This window comes from Wolffia australiana, chromosome 12 (assembly GCF_029677425.1).
Source record: "Wolffia australiana isolate 7733 chromosome 12, ASM2967742v1".
NCBI lineage: Eukaryota > Viridiplantae > Streptophyta > Magnoliopsida > Alismatales > Araceae > Wolffia > Wolffia australiana.
In genome coordinates this window covers 11,540,132-11,555,992 of record NC_135846.1, presented here as the reverse complement: position 1 = coordinate 11,555,992, position 15,861 = coordinate 11,540,132, and the positions used below count along the sequence as shown (strand labels likewise).

The window sequence follows — 15,861 nt, the reverse complement described above, 5'->3', positions numbered from 1 at the left end:
TGGGCTCAAGCATGGATAATTTAGATGGATATTATGTGGCCGTCAAGCCAATCACACTACCATGTTTATTTAAGTTCATTGAATAAAATATATACGTTCATTAATATTCCGTGTGATGTTTATAATGAAGTCCATGAACATGTGCAATGACTTAGTGAATTACGATGATATCATAATACAATGATCACTATTCTTTAAACATGTATTCTAAATATTCCTATTCGATGGATAGTCGAGACGGACATCAAATTATCCTGATAGAATATCATTAGCTGATCCTACTTATACGATAAGTATAGCTGATCATGTGGCTATTAGTGTGGTGACACTAATGACAGATAGTGGGTGCTCTTTGGAGAAATAGTTCACTGAATTTATCCGTATGAATCCCTGAATGGTATTATACCTAAACGTCAATCATGTTGATTCAAGTCACGGTTATATAAGTGATCCACTGACCTGAGACACCAAGGACATTTCGTGAGTGGGTGAAAACACCCTAATTTCGGTCTTTATTTCATGTTATTAGCATGATTTATGCATTTAAAAGGCTTAAATTTGGGTTGTTATCATATATTTACACAAAAATAATGCTTCCAAGTAATTTCTGATTTTTACCTAATTTTCTGTTAATTATATGAATTTTTAAGGATTTATTGAAGCTCGAAATAATTATTTTTGGATGAAAATGGCACATTCAAAAGTTTATTTCGACATTTATCAACATGGGAATTAATCAGGGAATTTTCTAGAATTTTCTAGAATTTTTTACGAATTTTTAGGAATTTTCTGGGATTTATTTCAAGAAGAAATGCATTTATTCTATGAAAAAGGGCATATTTATAAGAGAAAAAATGTATTTATGCAATTTCTAGACTTTTTGGGGCCTTTTTGCAACGTTTCGTTGCAAAAAGACCCTAAAAACAGCTCTCGGTCGCCACGGCAGGCGTAAAAATCCTATTTAAAATCATTCAGGGTTTTATTGCAATTTTTAATATATATTTTTAATGTTTTAGGAGAAATCGGAGGAGAGAGAGTGCGCCAGGGGCATATACGCAATTACTTTTGGGCGGCGTCCAAAAGCAATTCCAGGCTTTTTAAGGACTTTTCTGCAAAAAGGAGGATTCAAAATGCGCCAGCCAATGAGAGAGCGACACGTCATTGCGTGTTTAAAAACGAAACTAATAAATAAATCAATTTTAAATCCAATGGATTAAATTGGTTTAAAATTGATTTATTAATAACTTTTGATCCTGAAGTCCGATTGAGATGATTTTTTTATGGATTTGTTCGTCTTGATCCCCTCTTTCTATCTGTATGGTTAGATCATTCAGATCTAGCCTACATTGATAGATAAATATTAAGTACTAAACGGGGGTAAAATGGTGATTTTTACCCTATAACCTAAGTATAAAAGCTAAATTTCGAGAGGGGGAGCTCATTCTGGAGGGTGCTTCATCACAGCTGCAAGACAGAGAGGAGTCCCAGCCTGGATCAACAGTTTTGGTATTTTTTTCTTTCATTGTATTCAAACTTTTGTGCATTTTGAATGAAATAGGTTAAGTTGTTTGTTTCTTCATCTCCATTCTAGTCTGAACTTCTAAATCGCTTGGCTTGAGCGGCATGTACAAGCCCTGATTAGGATTGAGAGGAGAAATTGAGGAATTTTACCTGAGCATTCAATTGCATTACAAAAGAAAATTATAAAAAATTTAGTTTTAATTTTTAAAAGTCTCAATTTACCCCATTTTAGTTCTGAATTATCAATCTGAAAAATCAACCCAACTCATTTTAAGAACCCTCTTTCAACCTCTCTAAATTCTCACCTAATTAGGGTGACTTGATCCTCATTGAAGATCAAATTCACTCTAATTAGGATCTAAAACACCAAAAATTAAATCAAATTGAAATTCCTACTTGCCTCCCTTGGACGACACTCATACTTATCACTATACATATTAAGTAGAGTTTTATAAATTTTATTGCATAAGCCAAAAATTCACAACGACAAGGGCTAAAAATTTGCGTAATTTTCACCCCTATTTTCGGCTTATCAGTGGGCGACTACGTTTTGACTATGACTTACAAGCCTCTAATCATGGGATTCAAATAAGTTATAGATTGGATGTAGTAAGAAGCTTACGGAGATGATTGAGTGGTCAAGATGGGATCATCCGCCCTCGGTATAAGAGGAGATTGACTCAAGGAAATGATGCAGAAAAATCCCTGGCCAGGGTAATGAGGATATTGGAGAAGGCATTCTCCAATGATTTTCGTTACGCATCAATACTAATCGAATGATGGATTAGGGTTTGACGATAAACCATACCCTAAGTCGTTCGAGAGTCTCGCGCGGATGATGGATTATACATATACAGTAACTAATGATGGTAAAGGTTTCATGAGAGAGTTTAAGACTACTTGGTATCTTCTAGAGCACGAGGTGTAGCTTGGCCCCCCACGGGCTAGAAACTTAATCTATCGATTGGGTTAAATTGATCTTTATTTAATTAATCTATATGTTGATATAGTTAATTAATAAGGTTGGTCAATAAATGTTATTGGGACAATAAAGTTATTGACTAGAATGATACATGGGCCTAGAGGGTCACACACATAAGGTCATAAGGGCATTGGTGGATATATTTTACTTTTAGGGTTTTTGAGAAAAAATTAAAGTGAATTATAAAGAGGAAAAATGCTTTTATTTTAAGCACCCATGCAAGCCTGATTTGAGAGCCCCTTCCTTTCTTCATTCTCTACATCAACCAAGGAGAGAGTCTCCAAGAAGAGTTGAAGATGAAGAGGTGGAGATCCAAGCGCCGAGTGATCGCGTGGATACGTCTAGAGGCCGGATGCGTGAACAGCTTCGAAACGATCTCAAAGTGAGCATTCCAAGGTGGAATAAGTTCCCCAAAAAGGTACATTTGATATTTTTTTAAAGATTGATTATGAATCGATCGACATGCTTTCGCACCCATGGAACGTGTTTTCCATGGACGAACCAAGGCATCAAACCCAACCACTATCTACAATGAGCCAGCAATGGAGTTAGTAGGCCTAGGGGTGCCTGGGGAACCCTTCTTCACCATAGGCGTCTAGGGTACCCTTCTTTTGAAATTATAAGACATCTATTTTCTTCATTATTGATTGGTTGTGATGTAAACTTGTTGGTGTGTGAGGCATGTTCGTTGGCTAAACACAAAAGGCTATTTACAATAATATGTCTGAACCTAGTTTGATTCCTTTTATCAACATATGGGTTCATGCACCTCTATCTAGTTTGTTTGGGACCAGTTGGTCTCTTACATTTGTTGATGACTGTACAAAATTTAGTTTGGTATATCTGTTGAAGTCCAAATATGAAGTAACAAAAACAATAAAATTATTATGTGATATGATACAAAACTAGTTCGACACCTCGGTGAAGCAATTTTGATCTGACAATGCCAGGGACTACTTTAATTTTAAAGTATTAGACTACTCTGATGAAAAGGAAATATGCCATGAATCATCATGTTTGAGCACACTCCAATAGAATAAGTCATTGAACAAAGAATTATGAATGTTATGCCAACGTCTAGAACCTTGATTTTTCACCGACTTGTTCCCAAGGATTATTGGTGAGAAGTTGTTCCTATTAGCACTTATCTCGTCAATCGGATACCTTCCAAGAATGTGGGGGTATTAGAGTCCTCTGCATAAACTGTCCAAACATTTTCCTCACGTAAAATTGAGGACTTATATCTTCCCTAGGACTTTCGGTTGTGTTGCATGTGTTCCTGACATATCAATCTCTGTGGGAAAGCTTGATGCATGGTCCATGAAAGTGGTGCTAGCGCCACTTTCGAAATGAGTCATCCCAAGTGATATTCTTGACTAATTAGGGGACAGTTGACATTCTACGATCTGTAGAACAAGCTTTGACCGAAAACCCCTAGAATTAGGCAATGGATGAGGAACTAAAGGCCCTTGAGAAGAAAAAAACATGGTTTCTAGTAACACTTCCACAAACTAAGAAGCTGGCGGGTGTAAATGGTTATTGATAAAAAAATTGTGTTCTTAATTGTAGTGTTTCTGTCGATTAATTTACCTAAATCAAATAAATTTTCTAATCATACAAAACTCACGCAAATGTATAGTAAGAGCGAGGTCGTTTCCTCAGGGACTGGGCTTTAGAGGTGGATTTAATGGTTGAGTTATAGTTAAAGAGAATTTGGATTATATGTTTTACCAGTACTAGTAAGTAGCGATGGAGATTAGTGAAAGGTAGAGTGATTAGATAAGATCACTATACCACTTCTTATGATTAATATTTTTTGTTGATTTTCAAGATAGTAAACAAGTAAGATTATGAATTCGATTTACAGTTTTAGAATAAAGGATGACACTAAGATGGTAGTAGAAGATGTATATAAGATCAGTAAGATAGACATAATAATAATATAATATTCTTAATAGAAGATGGGAAGGTTATTTATTTAATCAGCAGTAAGTTGTATAGAAATAGGAGATAAATATAATAATAATGGATATTCAGATTTAGTTAGATAGTGAATAATATTTTACTTTAAATTTAAAAAGTTAATTAATAAGAGTATTTGTCTTAAAGAGAGGTAAGAAGAAGAAGAATGAAGAAAAGAGTAATACTTATAATAGGGGGAGAAGCGATTATATGTTAAGATATTGATTAATGGAAGACATAAACATCTATGTATACATATATGTGTGTTTAGAGCTTAAGAGTAAGAAAGATAGATATGAGAACATGGATAACCTAATTTAGAGAGACTTCACTGGTTAGATTGAAAGGAAGTTTAAAGTAGTTTAGTTATCTAGATAGTTAAAGAGAGAGAAATTAAGAAGAGGGAGAAGAATTGAGACGATTAGTAAAATGGATTTTAGTGGATATTTTAGGTTTTTATATTTACAATTATTTTAGAATAACATTAATATGATTTATATAGGTAAATATATTTAAGAGATTTTTTAGTATTCTTATGAATGAAAGTTGAAGAAAATCGAATAATTCTGTCGACACCCTGTAGGTGTTCAACATAATGTCTCATAAAGCCCGCTGCTCCCAAACGAGATGAAATCAAAACTCTTTGAATGAAAATGAAATCTACCAATTCTACTACATTTATGGACTATTTTTGATTTAGATCGAGCTAGAAAATGCATCAAATCCACCTTGATTTGAAGGGGAATGCTGATCGTCGCTGCCCTAGTTTCAGTGTGCAGTTTCCCCCTTTCTTCTCCTTCATAATGGTGAAGATTTTTCTCTTCCTAGACCTTCTCTGGTGCCTCCCCAAGCTGGCTGTGCAGCGGGAGAGCTGTCACGAGTGTGAACGATCACTCCAAGCTCTAGAAGGTACCTCCATCCACATTATTTCCTCCTACAATGAAGATGAATGTTTTGGCATACAAAATCATCTTTTTAACTGTTGAGAGAAGTTCTCTCTACCCTCCCATGGCTTAAGCTTGATCCAACGCCTCTTTAGGAGCTGTTGAATCGGTCAGTGGTCTACCTTTCTCTGACCTCTACTAGCTGACCGATGAGAATGACAACCGAGGGTGGAGAAGGACAGGTTTACCCCCATCCATCTGATCTCCCTTGGATGGATTCAGTGGCTGTAATTAAATCACAGCCATGGACCCATTTGTTAATGGCATACCCACGTGTTGCAACATCATCTGCCACATATTTGTCTACATCCTTGTGTCATGCTCTCATTCTTTGTTCACATGGTCCCGCCATTCACGTCAGCGACCTGAGCCAATCAGAAATTTGAGATAAACATTTTGTAGAAATAAAATGATCTCATTGTCTGATCTCTCATAAGAAGATTGGATAGTCGAGATAACGTCCGCATGCTTAAAATGGCATGTTATGACACGGGCTTTGGGCCAGGTCGACTCAAAGGTCGGTCATAATTTTCTTTTTGATTTCTTAAGATTGCGGCTCAAAGGGTCCCAATCCATTTCTTTGTTTTTCAGGCCAGCCTGATATGGCACTGAAAGAAATGTGCAAAAAATTATTTATCAATGATCTTTAAAATCTAAAGAAGTATTTAAATTGTGACTAGATTATGAACTGAATAAACAATATGCATCCCCTCTCAAGTGTGTGGATGGGCCATGTCTCTACACATCGGGCCTTATGATTGTGGGCCTTTGGTGGATCCTTGTGTGGCCTTTGAGACCTCATTGGGTAGCTATGTCAGCAGTAGTGCCCCCAGCTGCAGGTGGACTTGAGCACTCTACACTTGCCCCCATGTGGCTGGCTTGAGCGCTGCCAGCAGCGTGCTCGCCTACTGGCTCCTAGCCTCTTAAAAACCTTTTTAAAATTTTATTTTTCATTAAATTTTTTCCTTGTAAAATCTACAATACCCACTTGTATGAGATGATGATACTGAATTCCATCAAGATAGTAATATTAAAACATGTTCTATAAGAGAATATATGGCCTTCACAAACTAGGTAGGAATTTCATTAAGAAGGGTAAGTTTAAGTTTAATCCAAAATAAATGTATAAAATGGGAATGTATACTAATATTGAGGTATGACCAATAAAATGATGGCTGGAATGAGTGTAAAATGTGTATGTTTTAATGACTTAAAACCAGTTTATCAGATATACACTCCTAAGTATCGAGTTAATGGAACTTTGGAAATGCTCAAAGCCAGGCTGGTAGTCAAGGGTTTCACCCAGTCTAAGGACATAGACTAAATGGAGACCTTTGCACCCATTGCAAAGTTGGATATTATTCGAGTATTGATTGCTCTTGCATCACACCTGAATTGGGATATCCAATGATATGACGTTAAGGGCATTGGCCCATGGAATTTGTGAAGGCATGTGGGTCAAGGGAATCCTAAAAGAACTGAAGTTCCAGTCTGATGGTCCAATCCAACTGCACTGTGACAAAAAATTAGCAATAGTAATTGCACATAACACAGTACAGCGAAACCAAACAAAACAAAACATTTGGAGGTTGATTGCCTCTTCATCAAGGTAAAAGTTGAAAGTGGGGTTGTAAATCTTGCCTTTGTTGAATCAGCTAGTCAATTGGCTGATGTCTTCACCAAAAGACTCTGTTCATCAACCCTCCACAAGTTGATCAGCAACCTTTGCATGGACAACATCTACACCCAGCTTGAGGGGGGTGTTGAACACAAGCATCCTTCCTTGTGTTGTTTTCCTTGTAACTGGGATTGAGTCGTAAGTGAATAGGCCGTTACCAGATAACTTATGTTGTCTTTATTATTCTGGGCCCATTAATGACTTACTCCTAATGGGTCCTTCATCTTTTATTGGTATTTAAGCCAATGGTATCTGAATTACAATTTTGAGGCTCTTATTTTCCAAACAATAGCCTCCATTGATGCATACAGAAGAGCACTACTCTTGCAGTTCCACAGAAATTTCTCTAATGATGATCCATAAGTTCTTGCTAATAAGAGTCTAACACTCATAGCTCCTACAGAGTAACAAGCCCACAAATAAAACTATGGGGTTAAGATCAGATCATTTACCTTTGATATGGCATGGATTAAATCTTTGATTTCTTGACTCCTAAAGTGAGCCATGTTGAGATTTTCAAATTTAAGCTTCAGCATATACCCACATGATCCTTATCACTTCCAATCTCATCTTCATCTGTCTAAGCCATATCATTGATGAACCATCACTATGCTATTAATCCGATCACAACGAGAAGGGTGACATTGATGGAAATTTATGTGGTTGGCAAGCCAATCACACATTCCATGTCTCATTCCATGTTCATTAATAGAACATATTCATTATAGTGCACGTGTGATGCTTATAATGAAGTCCAAAATACATGATCAGACTTAGTGAATTATGATGAGATTGTAATACGAAGATCGCTAGTATTTAAGCATGTGTTCTAAATATTATATTCGAAGGATACGCGAGAAGGACATCAAAGTATCTTGATAGAATAACACTATCTAGCCTCACTCATATAATGAGTATGGTCGGTCCGGTAACCATTAGTGTGGAAACACTAAGGATAGATATGGGTGCTCTTTAGTGGAAAGAGTTCATTGAATTGATCCGTACGAATCCCTGAATGGTTTTATACCAAACTTTCAATCAGATTGATTCACATCATGATTGTGTAAGAGGTCCTTGAACCTGAGACACCAAAGACATCTTGTGGATGGGCAATTGTACTTTGACTATGAACTACGTGTCCCTAATTATGGGATTCTAAATGGTCTTAGTTCGGGTGCATCAAGAAGTTCACAAAGACGATTGAGTGGTCAAGATGTGATCATCCACCCTCAGTATAAGAGGTGACAGCTCAAGGAAGAAAATGCGATAAAGTCCTTGGCCAAGGTAGTGAAATATCGGAGAAGAGTTCTCCGATGATTTCCGAATGCATCAGTACTAACTCGGATGATTGATTAGGGTTTGATAGTTGACCATACACTAAGTCTTCCAAGGAGCGTTAAGTGGATGAGGGACTATACGTACATGGTAACTGATGACAAACGTGTTCCAAGAATGAGTCGATACACACTCTTTTGTATCTTCTAGAGTACGATGTGTAGTTTGGCACCCCACGTGTCGGAGTCTCGACCTATCGATTGGGTTAAATCGATCCGACATTAATTAATCTATATGATGATATAGTTAATTAATTTGGAAGGCCAATAAAGGTTATTGGGCCGCTAGAGTCGTTAACTAGACTGATACATGGGCCTAGAGGGTCACACGCAAATGATCTTTTGGATGTTGGAAGATATACTTAAGTTTTGGGGGTTTTTATGAAAAATACCCACTAAGTATGAATAGGGGAAGGCCTTAAATGAAATTTTTAAGGGGCCTTCCCATTGTTCTCCTTTCTCCCCACACTTCTCCATTTCTAATGTGATCGGGACGGCGTAACGACATCGACGGAAATTGAACGGGGCTCATCACCAAGAAGGAGGAGATTCAACGTGTCGAGGATCGCGTGGATACATCTAGAGGCTACACACTTGAGCAGTTTGACTTGCCTCGCTGAGAGATCCAAGAAATCACAGATGGGATCCGTGCACAGGTTTTCGTTCAATGGTTTTATCGATGCCGTACGATTTTGATAAAGTCTTCCACTACGGATCATTATGAGTTCTTTATCCATATCAAGGCCACTAGAACCCAACAAACATTACATAATATCGTATATGGTTGGGAAGAGAAAAGTGGAATTTCTATTCACTATAAGGGATGAGTCTTTCTCCATAATACAAGCATTGACAAGATCAATGAGCTCTTTGCCAACGCCGTAGTATCTATGAACTCTGGTAACTAAATTACACTTTATCCTGTCACATGTCTCATCTATGTTGAGTTTGATGACGTCGGAGGCATGTGTATGATATTCAAGATATTTGTAATAGTATTTGAATTACTAGTGTGCCATCATGAATCTGTCCTCTGTAACATTACTAAAAAGACACCATGCCTAGGTGCACCCTTGCTATGAAATTAAGAGACCACATCATTGATTACTGACCGAGTAGGCTTAGCCAAGAAAATCAAGTTTTCCTTTTGCATTTCTAACACACACAACAACACATGGCATGGCGGAAGCAAAGCCCAAAAATCCATTAAAAATTCATATAATATTAAATATAAATCCAAATATATAAATAAACATATATTATGACTTAGAAAAATCATATCTTCATATGTATAGTGCCAAAATTTTTAGGGAACTCATGTTTTGACATAAAAATATTTTATTTCAGAATATGATGCCAAAAACATCCCTAAAAATACTTCAAAATTCAAAACTTCATTCTAAAAATGGGTTTACTCATTTTTTGACTTAATAGAATGTAAATATCACCATACTAACCAATATTTGTTGAACGAAAACTAATAGATTATTTCTACTATTGATTGCCATCAACCAATCATTCAGTTTTCTGAACGATTAGCGTCAGCTAATCATTAAAATGATATTGTTTGTGACATCACTATTAGCAATGTCATAATGACATAAATGCCCGATATTTTATTTCTTATTATTTTAAATGCAGTAATGATGTGACCCAATAGAAAAAGGAGTTATCTTTTGAAATAAATGCAATGCACAAACTGAGGAGATTTGAATTAAATTATTGATTATTTTATTTTTTGTATTCTCCTTTGACAACGCCAAGGACGTGGACATGTGGCGCTAATGTGTCCATCTTTAATGGGTTTCTTTAAAAAAATGGCATTGACATGGTGCATGTTATGTACCACCATATCACTCGTGTATTCTCCTTACTAAATTTAGATTATTATATATAATAATAATATAGCGTTGTACTACCTTTTATCTTTTTCCTACAGGGACATGTGGCATGAAGCAAACTGTCAATCAAGGATGTCACAAACTAATCATAGTCAATAATCACATTTAATTCCAAAGTAAAGATGAAAACCTAAAAACAATGTGATGGTAGTGACAAGGACAGGGAGAGAGAATTCTTCAGATTAAATCGACTACTCAAAAGCGTCCAACTTCAGGGCCTGATATTTGACAATCCATAAGGCCAATTGAGTTGAAATTTTCAGGGCAGATTCATCTTTCTCTTCTATATCTATCTGCATTGTTGATTGTATAAATTGAGCTACAATATTTTTAAAAAGTATTTAAACTCACTTCATCCAAAAGCGGCAGATTGGAAGAGGGTCAGGGCTTGAAGGTCCCTTAAGACTTTTCTTTGTGTCTTGAGTGCTTGGAGAAGGTCAATAGAGAAGATCTGCATCAGGAAATTTCCCTGATCCTGGTGGAATGTATGCATTTGAGGTGAGTCTCTTGCCTGACATTGATTTAACTCCATCACATCCATTAGTTATATTATTACAGATTTCATCACCATATATCATCTACGTTGTCACAATTGTGTCTCATGTTCTCTCCCCCATTTAAATCATAAACCCTAAACCATTATCTCCCTCCATTGATGTTCTCACTCATCTCCTAAAACCACCATCTTTCCCTTACGTCTTCACCTCATTAACTCCATTTCCACTCATTTTCTTCGTGTCAGCCCACCTATGTCTCTTCTTACGTATCATCACACCCTAGTTAAAGACTTCATTCCTTCCATCTCATCTCACTGTTCCATGGCATCCCTACCTCTTACCTTATAGATATTCATGCGCATCCAACCCAAATCACTATCAAGACATAGTTAGATTCCTAATACATATACCCTGTGGAGACAACATGTACTCATCCGCTAGCTAGAGTTAATACGTGACTATTGGTTTATAATTTTTTATTGATTAAACTCTAATTAACAATAACATAATTTTGACCCGAAATATGAGTTTATTATTTGTCATATGGGATTTGATGGAGGATAGCATATTATTTGATGTCTTGACCAGCTTAGATCTAAAAACTAAAAAAATGGACTCAATTCTTTCTTCTTGCATTAGACCTAAATTTTGAATATTCCTTTACTAGAGATTTATAATCAAAGCAGAAAAAATGTGAGATCAATGCTTGAAAGAAACATGTGTTTCCATTGTTGGGTTTGATGCCTTGGTTCGTCCATGGAAAACACGTTCCATGGGTGCGAAAGCATGTCGATCGATTCATAATCAATCTTTAAAAAAATATCAAATGTACCTTTTTGGGGAACTTATTCCACCTTGGAATGCTCACTTTGAGATCGTTTCGAAGCTGTTCACGCATCCGGCCTCTAGACGTATCCACGCGATCACTCGGCGCTTGGATCTCCACCTCTTCATCTTCAACTCTTCTTGGAGACTCTCTCCTTGGTTGATGTAGAGAATGAAGAAAGGAAGGGGCTCTCAAATCAGGCTTGCATGGGTGCTTAAAATAAAAGCATTTTTCCTCTTTATAATTCACTTTAATTTTTTCTCAAAAACCCTAAAAGTAAAATATATCCACCAATGCCCTTATGACCTTATGTGTGTGACCCTCTAGGCCCATGTATCATTCTAGTCAATAACTTTATTGTCCCAATAACATTTATTGACCAACCTTATTAATTAACTATATCAACATATAGATTAATTAAATAAAGATCAATTTAACCCAATCGATAGATTAAGTTTCTAGCCCGTGGGGGGCCAAGCTACACCTCGTGCTCTAGAAGATACCAAGTAGTCTTAAACTCTCTCATGAAACCTTTACCATCATTAGTTACTGTATATGTATAATCCATCATCCGCGCGAGACTCTCGAACGACTTAGGGTATGGTTTATCGTCAAACCCTAATCCATCATTCGATTAGTATTGATGCGTAACGAAAATCATTGGAGAATGCCTTCTCCAATATCCTCATTACCCTGGCCAGGGATTTTTCTGCATCATTTCCTTGAGTCAATCTCCTCTTATACCGAGGGCGGATGATCCCATCTTGACCACTCAATCATCTCCGTAAGCTTCTTACTACATCCAATCTATAACTTATTTGAATCCCATGATTAGAGGCTTGTAAGTCATAGTCAAAACGTAGTCGCCCACTCACGAAATGTCCTTGGTGTCTCAGGTCAGTGGATCACTTATATAACCGTGACTTGAATCAACATGATTGACGTTTAGGTATAATACCATTCAGGGATTCATACGGATAAATTCAGTGAACTATTTCTCCAAAGAGCACCCACTATCTGTCATTAGTGTCACCACACTAATAGCCACATGATCAGCTATACTTATCGTATAAGTAGGATCAGCTAATGATATTCTATCAGGATAATTTGATGTCCGTCTCGACTATCCATCGAATAGGAATATTTAGAATACATGTTTAAAGAATAGTGATCATTGTATTATGATATCATCGTAATTCACTAAGTCATTGCACATGTTCATGGACTTCATTATAAACATCACACGGAATATTAATGAACGTATATATTTTATTCAATGAACTTAAATAAACATGGTAGTGTGATTGGCTTGACGGCCACATAATATCCATCAAATAGACCAAGGCAATCCCCCTCTAACAACAGTAGTAGTCCCTTGTCCGTTTAACATGCACAATATTCTTCCCCTCCACCTTGTCATTGATAAAACAGTCATCTCGACTCAAAATCCGAGAACATATAATGTCACGACTAATATTAGAGGAGAAACTAAGTGGGCTTTGAGTCCTAGCATAGGAAGGACACCAATGCCTGATATGTGGAGAGTGCTCCCTCGACAGTGACAGCCTTCCAGTTATGTTGACCTTTGGAGTAGATGATGTCAAGGTTCCTACACGAAGGTGGAAAGACATTAGAAGGATAAGTACAAAGTGGGGTGCTATACTCATCGGAGCAGACGAGGGAGGTAGAACTGATCACCGTTAGCAGCATCGCCGCTGGTCTGTGTCCAGCCCAACCGGCGCGCCAAAGCGTCCGTGAAGATGCCCGGGTTTAAATACCCCGGGTAGAGCATGCCCGTGCCCGTATCTTCGTGTTTTTGTTGTCTGTTTTTGTTGGTTTAGTTTCTGTCTTGTGTTTGTCACGAAGAGTGCTCCTACTCGTTGTGACGTGTCTGTATTTTTTTAATTCCGTATCGTTTTATCTCTTAGTTTTCTTATTTATCTTGTAAAAGGGGGTCTTTATTAGGCCCCTTGTTGGACTCTTTGTAAGGGGTCCATCATGGCCCTATATAAGGCCATGATGAGCCCCACGTTTAGTCAGATCTGGAATTTGTGTTTTGCAGTTATCCCACGTCCAGGTCTCACTTTGAGAGAAGAGGAAAAAAGTGGAGAAGAGGAGAGGGAGGAGAAGAGAAAGAGGAAAAGAGGACAAGAGAAGGGAAGGAGAAAGCTGTAGAAGAAAGTATCATGGATCTGCCGCCATCGCAAAGTGTTTCCTGCTCCGTTGTTTGGAGACTGTTCATTCCCGTGCGATGCCTTTGTGGATCATACCACTTGCACGGTCAATGCCCCTGTGTGGGTCAGTCAAGTTCATCCACGATTGCTCGCGCGCCATGCTGAAACTCCCTTCTGGGTATGAGACGCCGCCTGTTGTCCCTCTGGAACGGGTCATACGTTTGTGCGGGAGTCACAATGTGAATGATCAGGACCACCGTTGCTGTAACCGCACGGTCCATGTACCTCCGCAAGGGTAGTCCCATCTGCGCCTGGGTCGATTCACCACAAATGCCCTTGCGACGATCGATCTAGCAAGGCCGTGCAACAAACTCCCAGCGTCGATCGTAAGTCCTGAAAATCCCTCGATTGAACACGAGTCCGTGTTGCACCCACCAAGCATCCCTTGGTGACTGCGACACCCGCCTTCCATCAGACCGCCACCTGTGTGCATGACGCACGTACGCGATCAACGCCCTGTCGCTTGACTGTCGCTCGACTGTCGCTCAGGGCAATCTACACATCTGGTTGAGTCGTCTCGCACTCGGACTACTCACCCACAGCTCCCGGTCAATCTATTAGACGCACCGTGCACCCTGCCATACGACTCCAGCATTAACGAAGATGTCGACGATGAACACCACTACTAAAGAGTACGCCATTCCCTGCTCGTCTGTTACGTTACTTCTTTCAGTATATTTTTTACTGCACTCTACCATGCTCAAGTTAGATAGGTGAGAGAATATTATCGAGAAACTACTTGTGAGCGTCTTCCTAGGTATGAGTGAGCCTGTCCGTTACGTGCGAGCCCCCACAGAATGATTCCGTTCGGCGCCGTAGTCACTGTCGTCACTCCAACGTGGGTCAGAAGGTCACCATCATCGTCATCGATCGCCCACTCCGGAGCTCGGAACTTGGTGAATCCTCACTCGTATGCCCTGCACGTATATTTCACCTAGGTCATTTGCATCACGTAGTTACATTTACTTAGTATTTTTTTACCCGTCGAACGACGCCATCGACGACATCCGACATCAATGGGCTTTCTCCCACATCATAATCATCAGATTGAGCTACATAAACTTTTTTATGATCCCCCTTTGATGTTGGTCGCCTATCCATGGTAGGTAGCTTTGCAACTTGAAGCAAGTCTCCTTGGTGTGTCATTTGCACTGACAATGCGTCTAGTACAGATTGTCACAAGATTCCCCTAGAGAGAAGTCTGCTCTTTTGGTTCAGTCTGATTTGGAGAAGTCTGGGAATCTTTTGAGAAGCAATTGTAGTGGTGGAATCGACCTTATTTCTTAATCCTTGCACGATAAGTCTGGTTTCCTCTTTTTAGAGGTTGTGGATGGCCTCATCTAAATCAGAGATATTCTCTCGATGAAGAACCTGCTAACACATTGTTTCCTAGTCTGTCTTCACGCCCACCAAACATAAAGAAATGATGGCACATAGTGTATTAATGTTCCTCATAGTTGGAATTCTTCACCGTTCAATAATGGTCAACTTTACACCATAAAGCTTTGAACTCACAAGAATACTCCATAATGGAGCGGCTCCCTTGATTCAACTTTTGTGCTTGATCAATTAGTGCATAGATATGCCAACCATTGCTCTTGTGAGAAAAGTTTGTGTGGATCTGGTCCCACAACTGCTTCATAGAGTTTTTATGAAGATTATTATCTTACCGCCTAGAGGTCATGGTGCCAAGGATCCAACTATGGCTAAAGGCTTCTTCAGCTTCCTCAACTATGAGTTAAGGCTTCCTCAACAGAAAATCTGTTGAACAGGTTGTGAGCAATGCGTTGATCATACAATCTGTCGAACAAGTTTTAATAAATCTATTTATCATAAAATCTGTCAAACAGGTTTTAAGCACCGAAGCAATCTGTTGAACAATTTGCGGGCATAAAAGTTATCAATTGAGCAGGTTTTGGGTGCATGTCTAATATTTTGAGCATGAAATTCTTCAAACAGGTTGTGGGTGTGCAGCTGACTCT

The 15,861-nt window shown here is 38.3% G+C and overlaps 1 long non-coding RNA gene across 1 annotated transcript; it reads left to right on the top strand.

Moving 5' to 3' along the window:
- The first annotated feature begins 1,042 nt into the window (after window positions 1-1,042).
- On the top strand, window positions 1,043-3,168 carry LOC144710502 (uncharacterized). The gene is made up of 2 exons (XR_013583303.1): window positions 1,043-1,506; window positions 2,774-3,168. It is a non-coding gene; the product is annotated as an uncharacterized LOC144710502 (long non-coding RNA).
- The last annotated feature ends 12,693 nt before the right edge of the window (window positions 3,169-15,861 follow it).